At 51.8% G+C, this 18,042-nt stretch overlaps 2 non-coding genes across 2 annotated transcripts; both read right to left on the bottom strand.

Moving 5' to 3' along the window:
* Positions 1-255: 255 nt before the first annotated feature.
* LOC134544892 (5.8S ribosomal RNA) lies at positions 256-411 on the bottom strand. The gene has a single exon (XR_010078122.1). It is a non-coding gene; the product is annotated as a 5.8S ribosomal RNA (ribosomal RNA).
* Positions 412-1,180: 769 nt separating this feature from the next.
* LOC134544893 (small subunit ribosomal RNA) lies at positions 1,181-3,170 on the bottom strand. The gene has a single exon (XR_010078123.1). It is a non-coding gene; the product is annotated as a small subunit ribosomal RNA (ribosomal RNA).
* Between the last annotated feature and the right edge of the window lie 14,872 nt (positions 3,171-18,042).

Consider the following 18,042-nt stretch of genomic DNA (forward strand, 5'->3'; position numbering starts at 1 on the left):
AGCACGGTGTGAAAGTCCAACACTAATCGGAAAATAACTTCACATCCTCTCTCAGTTTTAAAGAGACGCAGACTGGCATCCGCGAACTCTCACAATGAGCGGGAGACACACCGCACCTGCTGGTCAATTTTTGGCGCGGGCGAGACAATCCAGGGATGTCTACAAGCTCTGCCTCAGTAAACCAATGATGGCAGAAGTGTTTCCACACTCAGGAGATTCTTTTGAAAAGAACACTTCTTTGTTTTATAGAGAATTGGACCCTCAGACGGGTGTGGTCCGGGAATGGAATCCCATGGACCGCAATGTGCGTTCAAAATGTCGATGTTCATGTGTCCTGCAGTTCACACGACGACGCGCAGTTTGCAGCGCCCTTCATCGACCCACGAGCCAAGTGATCCACCGTTCAGGGTTGTCAGAATATTTTTTTCTCAGGCCTCGCGGTTTCCCGCAAGGCCTATCACATTGTTATCAAGACATCAATCCAGTAGTGCATTCTTTCACAACTTCATCTTATGGCTGTGACCTGCCCCGTAGAATATAATTCTCAGGGGGCCACGACCGACATGCACTACGCAGTAACCTGCCGCCCACAGGAAATCTGCGAGTTCTCACTACAGAAAAAAAAACCATTGGCAAGCACAGTCTTACAAACAAGGGTTGGCAAAGCTAGCATTTGCTCCCTCGTCGCCTAAGACCATGGTCAAGCCCCGTCACGATCTCCCGCAGACGGTTTGGTTCCTTCAGCAAGGATAATCCTTCTACCAGCTCATCACCAGTGGACTGACAACATTTCTCCGACACTCAGGCTTTCCCTTTATTGTCAATTTTTTGTTCCAGCCAGAAGTGCGTTATTTCACTTTTTTATTTTCTCATGGCTGTGACCTGCCCCGTAGAATATAATTCTCAGGGCGCCACGACCAACATCCATACATATTTTTTTTTGTGCCACCGATGATGCGAAGGCACAAGAAAAGATCCACATTGGACCACCAGGCCACACCCTTGTTCCTCGGTCCCTGGCAACCTAGCAGGGTCGCCTCCACTGCCTTAGAAATCCGCCTCGATTCCAATGTAAGGATTTCCAGGCAATGGAGAGTCGGGACCTATCGGGTCATAGGGCGCAAGGCCAGAGGCCACCTTCCGTTCAAATGTGATCCAGCCTCATTTTCTCCATGGCCGTTAATGATCCTTCCGCAGGTTCACCTACGGAAACCTTGTTACGACTTTTACTTCCTCTAAATGATCAAGTTTGGTCATCTTTCCAGCAACATCAGCGGCTCGCGAAGAGCCGTCGCGCACCGGTCTGAAGACCTCACTAAATCATTCAATCGGTAGTAGCGACGGGCGGTGTGTACAAAGGGCTAGGGACGTAATCAACGCGAGCTTATGACTCGCGCTTACTGGGAATTCCTCGTTCATGGGGTACAATTGCAAGCCCCAATCCCTAGCACGAAGGAGGTTCAACGGGTTACCCGGCCCTTTCGGGCTAGGAGGACACGCTGATTCCTTCAGTGTAGCGCGCGTGCGGCCCAGAACATCTAAGGGCATCACAGACCTGTTATTGCTCAATCTCGTGCGGCTAGAAGCCGCCTGTCCCTCTAAGAAGATCATTTGTCGCCGGTAGCACGAAGGGATACCGGAAGCGACTAGTTAGCAGGCCAGAGTCTCGTTCGTTATCGGAATTAACCAGACAAATCGCTCCACCAACTAAGAACGGCCATGCACCACCACCCACCGAATCAAGAAAGAGCTCTCAATCTGTCAATCCTTCCGGTGTCCGGGCCTGGTGAGGTTTCCCGTGTTGAGTCAAATTAAGCCGCAGGCTCCACTCCTGGTGGTGCCCTTCCGTCAATTCCTTTAAGTTTCAGCTTTGCAACCATACTTCCCCCGGAACCCAAAAGCTTTGGTTTCCCGGAAGCTGCCCGCCGAGTCATCGGAGGAACTTCGGCGGATCGCTAGCTGGCATCGTTTATGGTTAGAACTAGGGCGGTATCTGATCGCCTTCGAACCTCTAACTTTCGTTCTTGATTAATGAAAACACACATGGCAAATGCTTTCGCTTAGGTTCGTCTTGCGACGATCCAAGAATTTCACCTCTAACGTCGCAATACGAATGCCCCCGTTTGTCCCTGTTAATCATTACCTCGGGTTCCGAAAACCAACAAAATAGAACCGAGGTCCTATTCCATTATTCCATGCACACAATATTCAGGCGAAACACTGCCTGCTTTGAGCACTCTAATTTGTTCAAAGTAAACGTGCCGGCCCACCTCGACACTCGGTGAAGAGCACCGCGGTAGGATTGCATCGGACCGCCGACGCGCGGGGCCCAAGCATGCACCCCGGGACGAAACACCCGCATCCAACCCGGCCTCCGCGAAGAGGTTACGAGAGGAGGGGCGAACGCCCGAGGGAAGGGGCTTGCCGCGGCCGACCGCATCCACCGGCAGGACGTCCGCACGGGCATGCCAGTTAGACACCGACGAACGGTGAACCGACAGCGTGGGACACAAGTCCAACTACGAGCTTTTTAACCGCAACAACTTTAATATACGCTATTGGAGCTGGAATTACCGCGGCTGCTGGCACCAGACTTGCCCTCCAATGGATACTCGTTAAAGGGTTTAAAGTGTTCTCATTCCGATTACGGGGCCTCGGATGAGTCCCGTATCGTTATTTTTCGTCACTACCTCCCCGTGCCGGGAGTGGGTAATTTGCGCGCCTGCTGCCTTCCTTGGATGTGGTAGCCGTTTCTCAGGCTCCCTCTCCGGAATCGAACCCTGATTCCCCGTTACCCGTTACAACCATGGTAGGCGCAGAACCTACCATCGACAGTTGATAAGGCAGACATTTGAAAGATGCGTCGCCGGTACGGAGACCGTGCGATCAGCACAAAGTTATCCAGAGTCACCAAAGCAAACGGACGCAGACGAGCCACGCCGATTGGTTTTGATCTAATAAAAGCATCCCTCCCATTTCTGGTCGGGACTCAGTTCAGCATGTATTAGCTCTAGAATTACCACAGTTATCCAAGTCATGTGGTACGATCTAAGGAACCATAACTGATTTAATGAGCCATTCGCGGTTTCACCTTATTTTGGCTTGCACTTAGACATGCATGGCTTAATCTTTGAGACAAGCATATGACTACTGGCAGGATCAACCAGGGAGCTGCTAGCAGCTTTTTTTTTCGTTCGGAGGAACCTCCCGGGTCCGCAGAGCACCGGGTCCGAATCTTATGATGTACATTTTTTTTTCCTTCTGTATCAACAAGTACGGGGGCGACTTCCCAATATCGACACCCGCTTTGCAATTGCAAAGTCTTTCCTTCCATCTCTAATTAATTTTCCTAGGGAGTAGGCGAGGCCAAACTTCCAAGGCTTTCACTGGCGAATATATCGCGCTCTTAGAAACTCGCATGGTACTTGGCGAGTGGATTTCAAATTATATGATCGGTGCCCACATTCGGGCGCGGCCCACTGCGGGAGCAGACCGTTGGCCCGTGGGCTCGCTGTGAACTAATTTGCCCACTGGTCCGAAAAGTATTCATTTCTAAACACCTTTGGCCAGGGCTGAAGACCGCGACTAACCCCTTTGAAACTTGTCTCTCAGGGAGCTGCGATCCATCAAACATTTCATTGTTAACAGAGGGGAACCATTACTTGGTTAAGACGATAGGACACGCGTTCCCCACCATTTCGCATCCAATCGAATTGCCGCACAAGAGCTCGTTACCTGAGAAAGGTATAGCATTGGCTCGCAGCTAGTGTATTGCAGTTCAGACAGATAGGCCACTTTAGATAGTTCTTAGTGTTCACAGTTATCACCAAGACTAGACCCATATGGATTTAATTCTTCAAGGAGCAGCGGTCCACCAATAAGAGAGATGAAGACATGTTTTCGGATGGCCACAACGCCCCCTCGCCACCCAAATGTGCATGTTTTAAGTGTACATTGGGAGTCGACGGAACATCGGGAGTCCGCTTGCTTTCTCCGGATCAGCTGCCACCCCCCTGATCTACCAGATAGACAAGAACATGTCTTCTCCACCAATCTCATCCACCGAAGCTCCGATCATGGCTTCTTCTACCTTTATACTGATATACCCCCACGGAGCAACATGCGGGCAAGGGAACTCTTGCTACCCTTCAGTAAAGCAGGTATCTCTTATAGATGGTGACTGCACCTTGGCCAGGATTGAAGACCGCGACTAACCCCTTTGAAACTTGTCTCTCAGGGAGCTGCGATCCATCAAACATTTCATTGTTAACAGAGGGGAACCATTACTTGGTTAAGACGATAGGACACGCGTTCCCCACCATTTCGCATCCAATCGAATTGCCGCACAAGAGCTCGTTACCTAAGAAAGGTATAGCATTGGCTCGCAGCTAGTGTATTGCAGTTCAGACAGATAGGCCACTTTAGATAGTTCTTAGTGTTCACAGTTATCACCAAGACTAGACCCATATGGAATTAATTCTTCAAGGAGCAGCGGTCCACCAATAAGAGAGATGAAGACATGTTTTCGGATGGCCACAACGCCCCCTCGCCACCCAAATGTGCATGTTTCAAGTGTACATTGGGAGTCGACGGAACATCGGGAGTCCGCTTGCTTTCTCCGGATCAGCTGCCACCCCCCTGATCTACCAGATAGACAAGAACATGTCTTCTCCGCCAATCTCATCCACCGAAGCTCCGATCATGGCTTCTTCTACCTTTATACTGATATACCCCCACGGAGCAACATGCGGGCAAGGGAACTCTTGCTACCCTTCAGTAAAGCAGGTATCTCTTATAGATGGTGACTGCACCTTGGCCAGGATTGAAGACCGCGACTAACCCCTTTGAAACTTGTCTCTCAGGGAGCTGCGATCCATCAAACATTTCATTGTTAACAGAGGGGAACCATTACTTGGTTAAGACGACCGGACACGCGTTCCCCACCATTTCGCATCCAATCGAATCGCCGCACAAGAGCTCGTTACCTGAGAAAGGTAAAGCATTGGCTCGCAGCTTGTGTATTGCAGTTCAGACAGATAGGCCACTTTAGATAGTTCTTCGTGTTCACAGTTAAGACCACGGCTAGACCCATATGGAATTAATTCTTCAAGGAGCAGCGGTACACCAAGCATTTCATTGTGTACTAGAAAGCACCTCTACCATGTAACAAACATACGACCACCAAATTTCTGCTTACTTCCCCCAGCGGATAGTATTTGCTAGTATCATCCACAAAGTAAATCAATTTTTTCAATGTACCGCTTCTTGGGGGAACTGGGCATGAATCAATCAAGCATTTTGAGGTAGCATGTCCGCTTCACCGCGAGGTGCTCTGAATACCATTATACATTCTTTTTCATCATCCACTTTCAGACCACTACAAGACCCATACTGAATTAATTCCTCAAGGAGCTGCAGTCCACAAAACATTTTACTGTGTACTAGAGGGCACCTCCACCATGTAACAGAAAACATACAACCTTCTTAATTTAATTCTGCATTGTTTCCCAGACGATTTGTTAGCCATACAACAGTACCATCCACAGTAATTCACCTCTTTGAAATCCAATGCATTGTAGAGAAACTGAGGTGGTAGCATTCAAACCGTTCTGTAATGTTAATTCTGCTTCATAGAAAGGTGCTACAGGTTCCACAATAATTAATTGGATATTTTTGCAATATATATAGGGCGAGAAAACTCGGGGGGACTCCCTTTTCATTTATGTACATATTCTTTCCATATTGCAAATAATTCCAATTTTTCCCGATTGCATGTCCCCCTAATATACCCAAAATGGGCCTATCGATGGGTTCACAAAGGTACCCAAAATATGAGATTTTGACTGAAAGAGGCTGGCTAACTTCCGGGAACATGATCATAGGAAATAGGTCAAAATCCCGAATCGCAGTTGTTTACGAACAACCACGAACGGAGACTTAAAATAACCTATAAGGGCTGGAATTCATGGGGCCTGTATAACAGGCATTTACACAGACTCTCGGGAGGGAGGGCTCTGTGGCCGGGAGAATTTTCTGGCTCCCCGCCCGAAACTTTTCAGAGTCCCTAATGCCTGCTTGAATGTGAATAAGCAGAGCCCGGTAGCTGATATTTTGCCGGGGTGTGGAGGCCCCGGTCGCCGCCAAATTCCTCTGGTCACAGCTTGTGTTAATACACATGTTAATTTTACATGCAAACCACCAATGACAATTTTCCTCGGCCGCGGAGGCCTCGGTCGCCGCCAGAATTTTCTGGTTCCCGCTCAATATATTGCAGAGTCCTGCAGGCCTGCTTCTGTAGGAATATGCAGAGCCCGGTAGCTGATATTTTGCCGGGGTGAGGAGGCCTCGGTCGCCGCCAAATTCCTCTCATCCCAGCTTGTGTTAATACACATGTTAATTTTACATGCAAAACCACCAATTACCATTTCCTCGGCCGCGGAGGCCTCGGTCGCCGGGAGATTTTCCTGGCTCCCCGCTCAATATACTGCACAGTCCCGCAGGCCTGTCTCCAGTGGAATACACACAGTCCGAGAGCCGAAAATTTGCCGGGGTGTGGAGGCCTCGGTCGCCAACAGATTGCCATAGGCTCTGGCTGCAATATTTACCGTGTATTTTTCCCTCCAGAGACACCACTACACCCTATATAACCCAAAATGGGCCTTGACGCGTGTACACGCGGAGCCCGAGCGCCGAGAGTTCTCCCGGCCGCGGAGGCCTCGGTCGCCGGGAGAATTTCAACGGCCCCTGCTCGAAATTTTTCTAAGTCCAGAATGCCTGCTTCTCCCAGCCTGTGTTAATACACATGTTAATTTAACATGTAAAATCACCAAGGACCATTTCCTCGGCCGCGGAGGCCTCGGTCACCGCCAGAATTTTCTGGCTGCCCGCTCCCCATGGGTAGACGCGCTGCCCAAGCGCCGAGAGTTCTCCCGGCCGCGGAGGCCTCGGTCGCCGGGAGAATTTCTCCGGCCCCTGCTCGAAATTTTTCAAAGTCCAGAATGCCTGCTTCTCCAGCATGTGTTAATACACATGTTAATTTAACATGTAATATTACCAATGACCTTTTCCTCGGCCGCGGAGGCCTCGGTCGCCGCCAGAATTTTCTGGCTGCCCGCTCCCCATGGGTAGACGCGGAGCCCGAGCGCCGAGAGTTCTCCCGGCCGCGGAGGCCTCGGTCGCCGGGAGAATTTCTCCGGCCCCTGCTCGAAATTTTTCAAAGTCCAGAATGCCTAGTTCTCCCAGCCTGTGTTAATACACATGTTATTTTAACATGTAAAATTACCAAGGATTATTATCCCGGCCGCAGAGGCCTCGGTCGCCGCCAGAAATTTCTGGCTCCCCGCTCAATGTATTGCAGAGTCCCGCAGGCTTGCTTCTCCAAGCCTGTGTTAATACACATGTTAATTTAACATGTAAAATTACAGAGGATTATTTCCCCCGGCCGCGGAGGCCTCGGTCGCCGCCAGAATTTTCTGGCTGCCCGCTCAATGTATTGCAGAGTCCCGCAGGCTTGCTTCTCCAAGCCTGTGTTAATACACATGTTAATTTAACATGCAAAATCACCAATGACAAATTCCTCGGCCGCGGAGGCCTCGATCGCCGGAAAATGTTCTGGCTCCCTGCTCGAATTTTTTTTCTAAGTCCCGATTCGCTATTACAGGCTGGCGCACGGAGTCCGAGGGGCGTAAATATGCCGGGTAGTGGTGCCTTCCGTCGCCGAGACATTTTACAATTGCCTGGGAGCAGTATTTAACATGTTAATTTTTTCCCCTCGTGACACCACTACCCCCTATATAACGCAAAATGGGCCTTGCCAAGGGGGCGCGCAACGCCCGAGCGCGGGCGTTTTTCCCGCCGCCGAGACCTCCATCGCCGGGAGAATGTCTTCAGCTATTTGCTAGATTTCCCGATTCGCCCCGCACGACAAACAACCACGAACGAGGTGGTTTTCGAGAGTTCTCCCGGCCGCGGAGGCCTCGGTCGCAGGGAGAATTTCCCTGGCCCCTGCTCGAAATTTTTCTAAGTCCAGAATGCCTGCATCTCCCAGCCTGTGTTAAAACACATGTTAATTTAACATGTAAAATTACCAATGACCATTTCCTCGGCCGCAGAGGCCTCGGTCGCAGCCAGAATTTTCTGGCTCCCTGCTCAATATATTGCAGAGTCCCGCATGCTTGCTTCTCCAAGCCTGTGTTAATACACATGTTAATTTAACATGTAAAATTACCGAGGATTATTTCCCCGGCCGCGGAGGCCTCGGTCGCCGCCAGAAATTTCTGGCTCCCCGCTCAATATATTGCAGCGACCCGCAGGCTTGCTTCTCCCAGCCTGTGTTAATACACATGTTAATTTAACATGTAAAATCACCAAGGACCATTTCCTCGGCCGCGGAGGCCTCGGTCGCCGCCAGAATTTTCTGGCTGCCCGCTCCCCATGTGTAGACGCGGAGCCCGAGCGCCGAGAGTTCTCCCGGCCGCGGAGGCCTCGTAGCCGGGAGAATTTCTCGGGCCCCTGCTCGAAATTTTTCTAAGTCCAGAATGCCTGCTTCTCCCAGCCTGTGTTAATACAACATGTTAATTTAACATGTAATTTTACCAATGACCTTTTCCTCGGCCGCGGAGGCCTCGGTCGCCGCCAGAATTTTCTGGCTCCCCGGCTCAATATATTACAGAGTCCCGCAGGCCTGTCTCCAGTGGAATACACACAGTCCGAGAGCCGAAAATTTGCCGGGGTGTGGAGGCCTCGGTCGCCAACAGATTGCCATAGGCTCTGGCTGCAATATTTACCGTGTATTTTTCCCTCCAGAGACACCACTACCCCCTATAAAACCCAAAATAGGCCTTGCGGTGGGTACACGCAGAGCCCGAGCGCCGAAGTTCTCCCGGCCGCGGAGGCCTCGGTCGCCGGAGAATTTCTCCGGCCCCTGCTCGAAATTTTTCAAAGTCCAGAATGCCTGCTTCTCCCAGCCTGTGTTAATACACATGTTAATTTAACATGTTAAATTATCGAGGATTATTTCCCGGCCGTGGAGGCCTCGGTCGCCGCCAGAATTTTCTGGCTCCCCGCTCAATATATTGCAGAGTCCCGCAGGCTTGCTTCTCCAGCCTGTGTTAATACACATGTTAATTTAACATGTAAAATCACCGAGGACCATTTCCTCGGCCGCGGAGGCCTCGGTCGCCGCCAGAATTTTCTGGCTCACCTCTCAATGTATTGCAGAGTCCCGCAGGCTTGGTTCTCCAAGCCTGTGTTAATACACATGTTAATTTAACATGTAAAATTACCGAGGATTATTTCCCCGGCCGCGGAGGCCTCGGTCGCCGCCAGAATTTTCTGGCTCCCCGCTCAATGTATTGCAGAGTCCCGCAGGCTTGGTTCTCCAAGCCTGTGTTAATACACATGTTAATTTAACATGTAAAATTACCGAGGATTATTTCCCCGGCCACGGAGGCCTCGGTCGCCGACAGAATTGTCTGGCTCCCTGCTCGAATTTTTTCTAAGTCCCGATTCGCTATTACAGGCTGGCGCACGGAGTCAGAGGGGCGGGAATTCGCCGGGTAGTGGTGCCTTCCGTCGCCGAGGACATTTTTCTATTGCCTGGAAGCTGTATTTAACATGTTAATTTTTTCCCCCTCGGGACACCACTACCCCCTATATAACCCAACATGGGCCTTGCCGCGGGTACACGCGGAGCCCGAGCGCCGAGTGTTCTCCCGGCCGCGGAGGCCTCGGTCGCCGGGAGAATTTCTCCGGCCCCTGCTCGAAATTTTTCAAAGTCCAGAATGCCTGCTTCTCCCAGCCTGTGTTAATACACATGTTAATTTAACATGTTAAATTACCGAGGATTATTTCCCCGGCCGTGGAGGCCTCGGTCGCCGCCAGAATTTTCTGGCTCCCCGCTCAATATATTGCAGAGTCCCGCAGGCTTGCTTTTCCCAGCCTGTGTTAATACACATGTTAATTTAACATGTAAAATTACCAATGACCATTTCCTCGGCCGCAGAGGCCTCGGTCGCCGCCAGAATTTTTCTGGCTCCCCGCTCAATGTATTGCAGAGTCCCGCAGGCATGCTTCTCCAAGCCTGTGTTAATACACATGTTAATTTAACATGTTAAATTACCGAGGATTATTTCCCCGGCCGTGGAGGCCTCGGTCGCCGCCAGAATTTTCTGGCTCCCCGCTCAATATATTGCAGAGTCCCGCAGGCTTGCTTTTCCCAGCCTGTGTTAATACACATGTTAATTTAACATGTAAAATCACCAAGGACCATTTCCTCGGCCGCGGAGGCCTCGGTCGCCGCCAGAATTTTCTGGCTTCCCGCTCCCCATGGGTAGACGCGGAGCCCGAGCGCCGAGAGTTCTCCCGGCCGCGGAGGCCTCGGTCGCCGGGAGAATTTCTCCGGCCCCTGCTCGAAATTTTTCAAAGTCTAGAATGCCTAGTTCTCCCAGCCTGTGTTAATACACATGTTAATTTAACATGTAAAATTACCAAGGATTATTATCCCGGCCGCAGAGGCCTCGGTCGCCGCCAGAAATTTCTGGCTCCCCGCTCAATGTATTGCAGCGTCCCGCAGGCTTGCTTCTCCAAGCCTGTGTTAATACACATGTTAATTTAACATGTAAAATTACAGAGGATTATTTCCCCGGCCGCGGAGGCCTCGGTCGCCGCCAGAATTTTCTGGCTGCCCGCTCAATGTATTGCAGAGTCCCGCAGGCTTGCTTCTCCAAGCCTGTGTTAATACACATGTTAATTTAACATGCAAAATCACCAATGACAAATTCCTCGGCGCGGAGGCCTCGATCGCCGGGAAAATGTTCTGGCTCCCTGCTCGAATTTTTTTTCTAAGTCCCGATTCGCTATTACAGGCTGGCGCACGGAGTCCGAGGGGCGTAAATATGCCGGGTAGTGGTGCCTTTCCGTCGCGAGACATTTTACAATTGCCTGGGAGCAGTATTTAACATGTTAATTTTTTCCCCTCGGGACACCACTACCCCCTATATAACCCAAAATGGGCCTTGCCAAGGGGGCGCGCAACGCCGAGCGCGGGCGTTTTTCCCGGCCGCCGAGGCCTCCATCGCCGGGAGAATGTCTTCAGCTATTTGCTAGATTTCCCGATTCGCCCCGCACGGCAAACAACCACGAACGAGGTGGTTTCGAGAGTTCTCCCCGGCCGCGGAGGCCTCGGTCGCCGGGAGAATTTCTCGGGCCCCTGCTCGAAATTTTTCTAAGTCCAGAATGCCTGCATCTCCCCAGCCTGTGTTAAAACACATGTTAATTTAACATGTAAAATTACCAATGACCATTTCCTCGGCCGCAGAGGCCTCGGTCGCAGCCAGAATTTTCTGGCTCCCTGCTCAATATATTGCAGAGTCCCGCATGCTTGCTTCTCCCAGCCTGTGTTAATACACATGGTTATTTAACATGTAAAATTACCGAGGATTATTTCCCTGGCCGCAGAGGCCGCGGTCGCCGCCAGAATTTTCTGGCTCCCCGCTCAATGTATTGCAGAGTCCCGCAGGCTTGCTTCTCCAAGCCTGTGTTAATACACATGTTAATTTAACATGTAAAATTACCGAGGATTATTTCCCCGGCCGCGGAGGCCTCGGTCGCCGCCAGAATTTTCTGGCTCCCCGCTCAATATATTGCAGCGACCCCGCAGGCTTGCTTCTCCCAGCCTGTGTTAATACACATGTTAATTTAACATGTAAAATTACCGAGGATTATTTCCCCGGCCGCGGAGGCTTCGGTCGCCGCCAGAATTTTCTGGCTCCGGCTCAATATATTACAGAGTCCCGCAGGCCTGTCTCCAGTGGAATACACACAGTCCGAGAGCCGAAAATTTGCCGGGGTGTGGAGGCCTCGGTCGCCAACAGATTGCCATAGGCTCTGGCTGCAATATTTACCGTGTATTTTTTCCCTCCAGAGACACCACTACCCCCTATATAACCCAAAATGGGCCTTGCGGCGTGTACACGCGGAGCCCGAGCGCCGAAGTTCTCCCGGCCGCGGAGGCCTCGGTCGCCGGGAGAATTTCTCCGGCCCCTGCTCGAAATTTTTCAAAGTCCAGAATGCCTGCTTCTCCCAGCCTGTGTTAATACACATGTTAATTTAACATGTAAAATTACCGAGGATTATTTCCCCGGCCGCGGAGGCCTCGGTCGCCGCCAGAATTTTCTGGCTCCCCGCTCAATGTATTGCAGAGTCCCGCAGGCTTGCTTCTCCCAGCCTGTGTTAATACACATGTTAATTTAACATGTAAAATCATTGAGGACCATTTCCTCGGCCGCGGAGGCCTCGGTCGCCGCCAGAATTTTCTGGCTCCCCGCTCAATGTATTGCAGAGTCCCGCAGGCTTGCTTCTCCCAGCCTGTGTTAATACACATGTTAATTTAACATGTAAAATCAACAAGGACCATTTCCTCGGCCGCGGAGGCCTCGGTCGCCGCCAGAATTTTCTGGCTGCCCGCTCCCCATTGGTAGACGCGGAGCCCGAGCGCCGAGAGTTCTCCCGGCCGCGGAGGCCTCGGTCGCCGGGAGAATTTCTCCGGCCCCTGCTCGAAATTTTTCAAAGTCCAGAATGCCTGCTTCTCCCAGCATGTGTTAATACACATGTTAATTTAACATGTAATATTACCAATGACCTTTTCCTCGTCCGCGGAGGCCTCGGTCGCCGCCAGAATTTTCTGGCTGCCCGCTCCCCATGGGTAGACGCGCTGCCCGAGCGCCGAGATTTCTCCCGGCCGCGGAGGCCTCTGTCGCCGGGAGAATTTCTCTGGCCCCTGCTCGAAATTTTTCAAAGTCCAGAATGCCTAGTTCTCCCAGCCTGTGTTAATACACATGTTAATTTAACATGTAAAATTACCAAGGATTATTATCCCGGCCGCAGAGGCCTCGGTCGCCGCCAGAAATTTCTGGCTCCCCGCTCAATGTATTGCAGAGACCCGCAGGCTTGCTTCTCCAAGCCTGTGTTAATACACATGTTAATTTAACATGTAAAATTACCGAGGATTATTTCCCCGGCCGCGGAGGCCTCGATCGCCGCCAGAAATTTCTGGCTCCCCGCTCAATATATTGCAGCGACCCGCAGGCTTGCTTCTCCCAGCCTGTGTTAATACACATGTTAATTTAACATGTAAAATCACCAAGGACCATTTCCTCGGCCGCGGAGGCCTCGGTCGCCGCCAGAATTTTCTGGCTGCCCGCTCCCCATGTGTAGACGCGGAGCCCGAGCGCCGAGAGTTCTCCCCGGCCGCGGAGGCCTCGGTCGCCGCCAGAATTTTCTGGCTCCCCGCTCAATGTATTGCAGAGTCCCGCAGGCTTGCTTCTCCAAGCCTGTGTTAATACACATGTTAATTTAACATGCAAAATCACCAATGACAATTTCCTCGGCCGCGGAGGCCTCCATCGCCGGGAGAATTTTCTGGCTCTCTGCTCGAATTTTTTCTAAGTCCCGATTCGCTATTACAGGCTGGCGCACGGAGTCCGAGGGGCGGAAATATGCCGGGTAGTGGTGCCTTCCGTCGCCGAGACATTTTACAATTGCCTGGGAGCAGTATTTAACATGTTAATTTTTTCCCCCTCGGGGACACCACTACCCCCTATATAACCCAAAATGGGCCATGCAATGGGTGCCCACAACGCCCGAGCGCGGGCATTTTTCCCGGGCGCCGAGGCCTCGATCGCCGGGAGAATGTCTCCAGCTATTTGCATGATGTCCCGATTCGCCCCACAAGGCGAACAACCACGAACGAGGTGGTTTTCGTTCGTGGTTGTTTTCGTTCGTGGTTGTTTACTGTTCGTGGTTGTTTTCATTCGTGGTTGTTGTGCGTTCGTGGTTGTTGTCGTTCGGGGTTGTTTTCCGTTCGTGGTTGTTGTCGTTCGTGGTTGTTGTCGTTCGTGGTTGTTGTCGTTCGTGGTTGTTTTCCGTTCGTGGTTGTTTTACGTTCGTGGTTGTTTTCGAGGCAATTGGTACTATTGAAAATTTCAATCGGTTAGCTAGAAAAAATTCTCCCGGCGGTGATTGCCTTGATCGCCGGGAGAATTTTCTGGCTCCCCGATAAAATTTTTTCCAAGTCCCGATTCGCTCTTACTAGCTGGCGCACGGAGTCCGAGGGGCGGGAATTCGCCGGGTAGTGGTGTGTTCCGTCGCCGAGACATTTTCCTATTGCCTGGAAGCAGTATTTAACATGTTAATTTTTTCCCCCTCGGGACACCACTACCCCCTATATAACACAAAATGGGCCTTGCCGCGGGTACACCCGGAGCCCGAGCGCCGAGAGTTCTCCCGGCCGCAGAGGCCTCGGTCGCCGGGAGATTTTCTCCGGCCCCTGCTCGAAATTTTCCAAAGTCCAGAATGCCTGCTTCTCCCAGCCTGTGTTAATACACATGTTAATTTAACATGTAAAATCACCAAGGACCATTTCCTCGGCCGCGGAGGCCTCGGTCGCCGCCAGAATTTTCTGGCTGCCCGCTCCCCAAGGGTAGACGCGGAGCCCGAGCGCCGAGAGTTCTCCCGGCCGCGGAGGCCTCGGTCGCCGGGAGAATTTCTCCGGCCCCTGCTCGAAATTTTTCAAAGTCCAGAATGCCTGCTTCTCCCAGCATGTGTTAATACACATGTTAATTTAACATGTAATATTACCAATGACCTTTTTCCTCGGCCGCGGAGGCCTCGGTCGCCGCCAGAATTTTCTGGCTGCCCGCTCCCCATGGGTAGACGCGGAGCCCGAGCGCCGAGAGTTCTCCCGGCCGCGGAGGCCTCGGTCGCCGGGAGAATTTCTCCGGCCCCTGCTCGAAATTTTTCAAAGTCCAGAATGCCTAGTTCTCCCAGCCTGTGTTAATACACATGTTAATTTAACATGTAAAATTACCAAGGATTATTATCCCGGCCGCAGAGGCCTCGGTCGCCGCCAGAAATTTCTGGCTCCCCGCTCAATGTATTGCAGAGTCCCGCAGGCTTGCTTCTCCAAGCCTGTGTTAATACACATGTTAATTTAACATGTAAAATTACAGAGGATTATTTCCCCGGCCGCGGAGGCCACGGTCGCCGCCAGAATTTTCTGGCTGCCCGCTCAATGTATTGCAGAGTCCCGCAGGCTTGCTTCTCCAAGCCTGTGTTAATACACATGTTAATTTAACATGCAAAATCACCAATGACAAATTCCTCGGCCGCGGAGGCCTCGATCGCCGGGAAAATGTTCTGGCTCCCTGCTCGAATTTTTTTTCTAAGTCCCGATTCGCTATTACAGGCTGGCGCACGGAGTCCGAGGGGCGTAAATATGCCGGTAGTGTGGTGCCTTCCGTCGCCGAGACATTTTACAATTGCCTGGGAGCAGTATTTAACATGTTAATTTTTTCCCCTCGGGACACCACTACCCCCTATATAACCCAAAATGGGCCTTGCCAAGGGGGCGCGCAACGCCCGAGCGCGGGCGTTTTTCCCGGCCGCCGAGGCCTCCATCGCCGGGAGAATGTCTTCAGCTATTTGCTAGATTTCCCGATTCGCCCCGCACGGCAAACAACCACGAACGAGGTGGTTTTCGAGAGTTCTCCCGGCCGCAGAGGCCTCGGTCGCCGGGAGAATTTCTCGGGCCCCTGCTCGAAATTTTTTCTAAGTCCAGAATGCCTGCATCTCCCAGCCTGTGTTTAAAACACATGTTAATTTAACATGTAAAATTACCAATGACCATTTCCTCGGCCGCAGAGGCCTCGGTCGCAGCCAGAATTTTCTGGCTCCCTGCTCAATATATTGCAGAGTCCCGCATGCTTGCTTCTCCCAGCCTGTGTTAATACACATGGTTATTTAACATGTAAAATTACCGAGGATTATTTCCCTGGCCGCAGAGGCCGCGGTCGCCGCCAGAATTTTCTGGCTCCCCGCTCAATGTATTGCAGAGTCCCGCAGGCTTGCTTCTCCAAGCCTGTGTTAATACACATGTTAATTTAACATGTAAAATTACCGAGGATTATTTCCCCGGCCGCGGAGGCCTCGGTCGCCGCCAGAATTTTCTGGCTCCCCGCTCAATATATTGCAGCGACCCGCAGGCTTGCTTCTCCCAGCCTGTTGTTAATACACATGTTAATTTAACATGTAAAATTACCGAGGATTATTTCCCCGGCCGCGGAGGCCTCGGTCGCCGCCAGAATTTTCTGGCTCCCGGCTCAATATATTACAGAGTCCCGCAGGCCTGTCTCCAGTGGAATACACACAGTCCGAGAGCCGAAAATTTGCCGGCGTGTGGAGGCCTCGGTCGCCAACAGATTGCCATAGGCTCTGGCTGCAATATTTACCGTGTATTTTTTCCCTCCAGAGACACCACTACCCCCTATATAACCCAAAATGGGCCTTGCGGCGGGTACACGCGGAGCCCGAGCGCCGAAGTTCTCCCGGCCGCGGAGGCCTCGGTCGCCGGGAGAATTTCTCCGGCCCCTGCTCGAAATTTTTCAAAGTCCAGAATGCCTGCTTCTCCCAGCCTGTGTTAATACACATGTTAATTTAACATGTAAAATTACCGAGGATTATTTCCCCGGCCGCGGAGGCCTCGGTCGCCGCCAGAATTTTCTGGCTCCCCGCTCAATGTATTGCAGAGTCCCGCAGGCTTGCTTCTCCCAGCCTGTGTTAATACACATGATAATTTAACATGTAAAATCATTGAGGACCATTTCCTCGGCCGCGGAGGCCTCGGTCGCCGCCAGAATTTTCTGGCTCCCCGCTCAATGTATTGCAGAGTCCCGCAGGCTTGCTTCTCCCAGCCTGTGTTAATACACATGTTAATTTAACATGTAAAATCAACAAGGACCATTTCCTCGGCCGCGGAGGCCTCGGTCGCCGCCAGAATTTTCTGGCTGCCCGCTCCCCATTGGTAGACGCGGAGCCCGAGCGCCGAGAGTTCTCCCCGGCCGCGGAGGCCTCGGTCGCCGGGAGAATTTCTCCGGCCCCTGCTCGAAATTTTTCAAAGTCCAGAATGCCTGCTTCTCCCAGCATGTGTTAATACACATGTTAATTTAACATGTAATATTACCAATGACCTTTTCCTCGGCCGCGGAGGCCTCGGTCGCCGCCAGAATTTTCTGGCTGCCCGCTCCCCATGGGTAGACGCGCTGCCCGAGCGCCGAGAGTTCTCCCGGCCGCGGAGGCCTCGGTCGCCGGGAGAATTTCTCCGGCCCCTGCTCGAAATTTTTCAAAGTCCAGAATGCCTAGTTCTCCCAGCCTGTGTTAATACACATGTTAATTTAACATGTAAAATTACCAAGGATTATTATCCCGGCCGCAGAGGCCTCGGTCGCCGCCAGAAATTTCTGGCTCCCCGCTCAATGTATTGCAGAGTCCCGCAGGCTTGCTTCTCCAAGCCTGTGTTAATACACATGTTAATTTAACATGTAAAATTACCGAGGATTATTTCCCCGGCCGCGGAGGCCTCGGTCGCCGCCAGAAATTTCTGGCTCCCCGCTCAATATATTGCAGCGACCCGCAGGCTTGCTTCTCCCAGCCTGTGTTAATACACATGTTAATTTAACATGTAAAATCACCAAGGACCATTTCCTCGGCCGCGGAGGCCTCGGTCGCCGCCAGAATTTTCTGGCTGCCCGCTCCCCATGTGTAGACGCGGAGCCCGAGCGCCGAGAGTTCTCCCGGCCGCGGAGGCCTCGGTCGCCGCCAGAATTTTCTGGCTCCCCGCTCAATGTATTGCAGAGTCCCGCAGGCTTGCTTCTCCAAGCCTGTGTTAATACACATGTTAATTTAACATGCAAAATCACCAATGACAATTTCCTCGGCCGCGGAGGCCTCCATCGCCGGGAGAATTTTCTGGCTCTCTGCTCGAATTTTTTCTAAGTCCCGATTCGCTATTACAGGCTGGCGCACGGAGTCCGAGGGGCGGAAATATGCCGGGTAGTGGTGCCTTCCGTCGCCGAGACATTTTACAATTGCCTGGAAGCAGTATTTAACATGTTAATTTTTTCCCCCTCGGGACACCACTACCCCCTATATAACACAAAATGGGCCTTGCCGCGGGTACACCCGGAGCCCGAGCGCCGAGAGTTCTCC

This window comes from Bacillus rossius, unplaced genomic scaffold, assembly GCF_032445375.1.
Source record: "Bacillus rossius redtenbacheri isolate Brsri unplaced genomic scaffold, Brsri_v3 Brsri_v3_scf509, whole genome shotgun sequence".
NCBI classification, from domain to species: Eukaryota; Metazoa; Arthropoda; class Insecta; order Phasmatodea; family Bacillidae; genus Bacillus; species Bacillus rossius.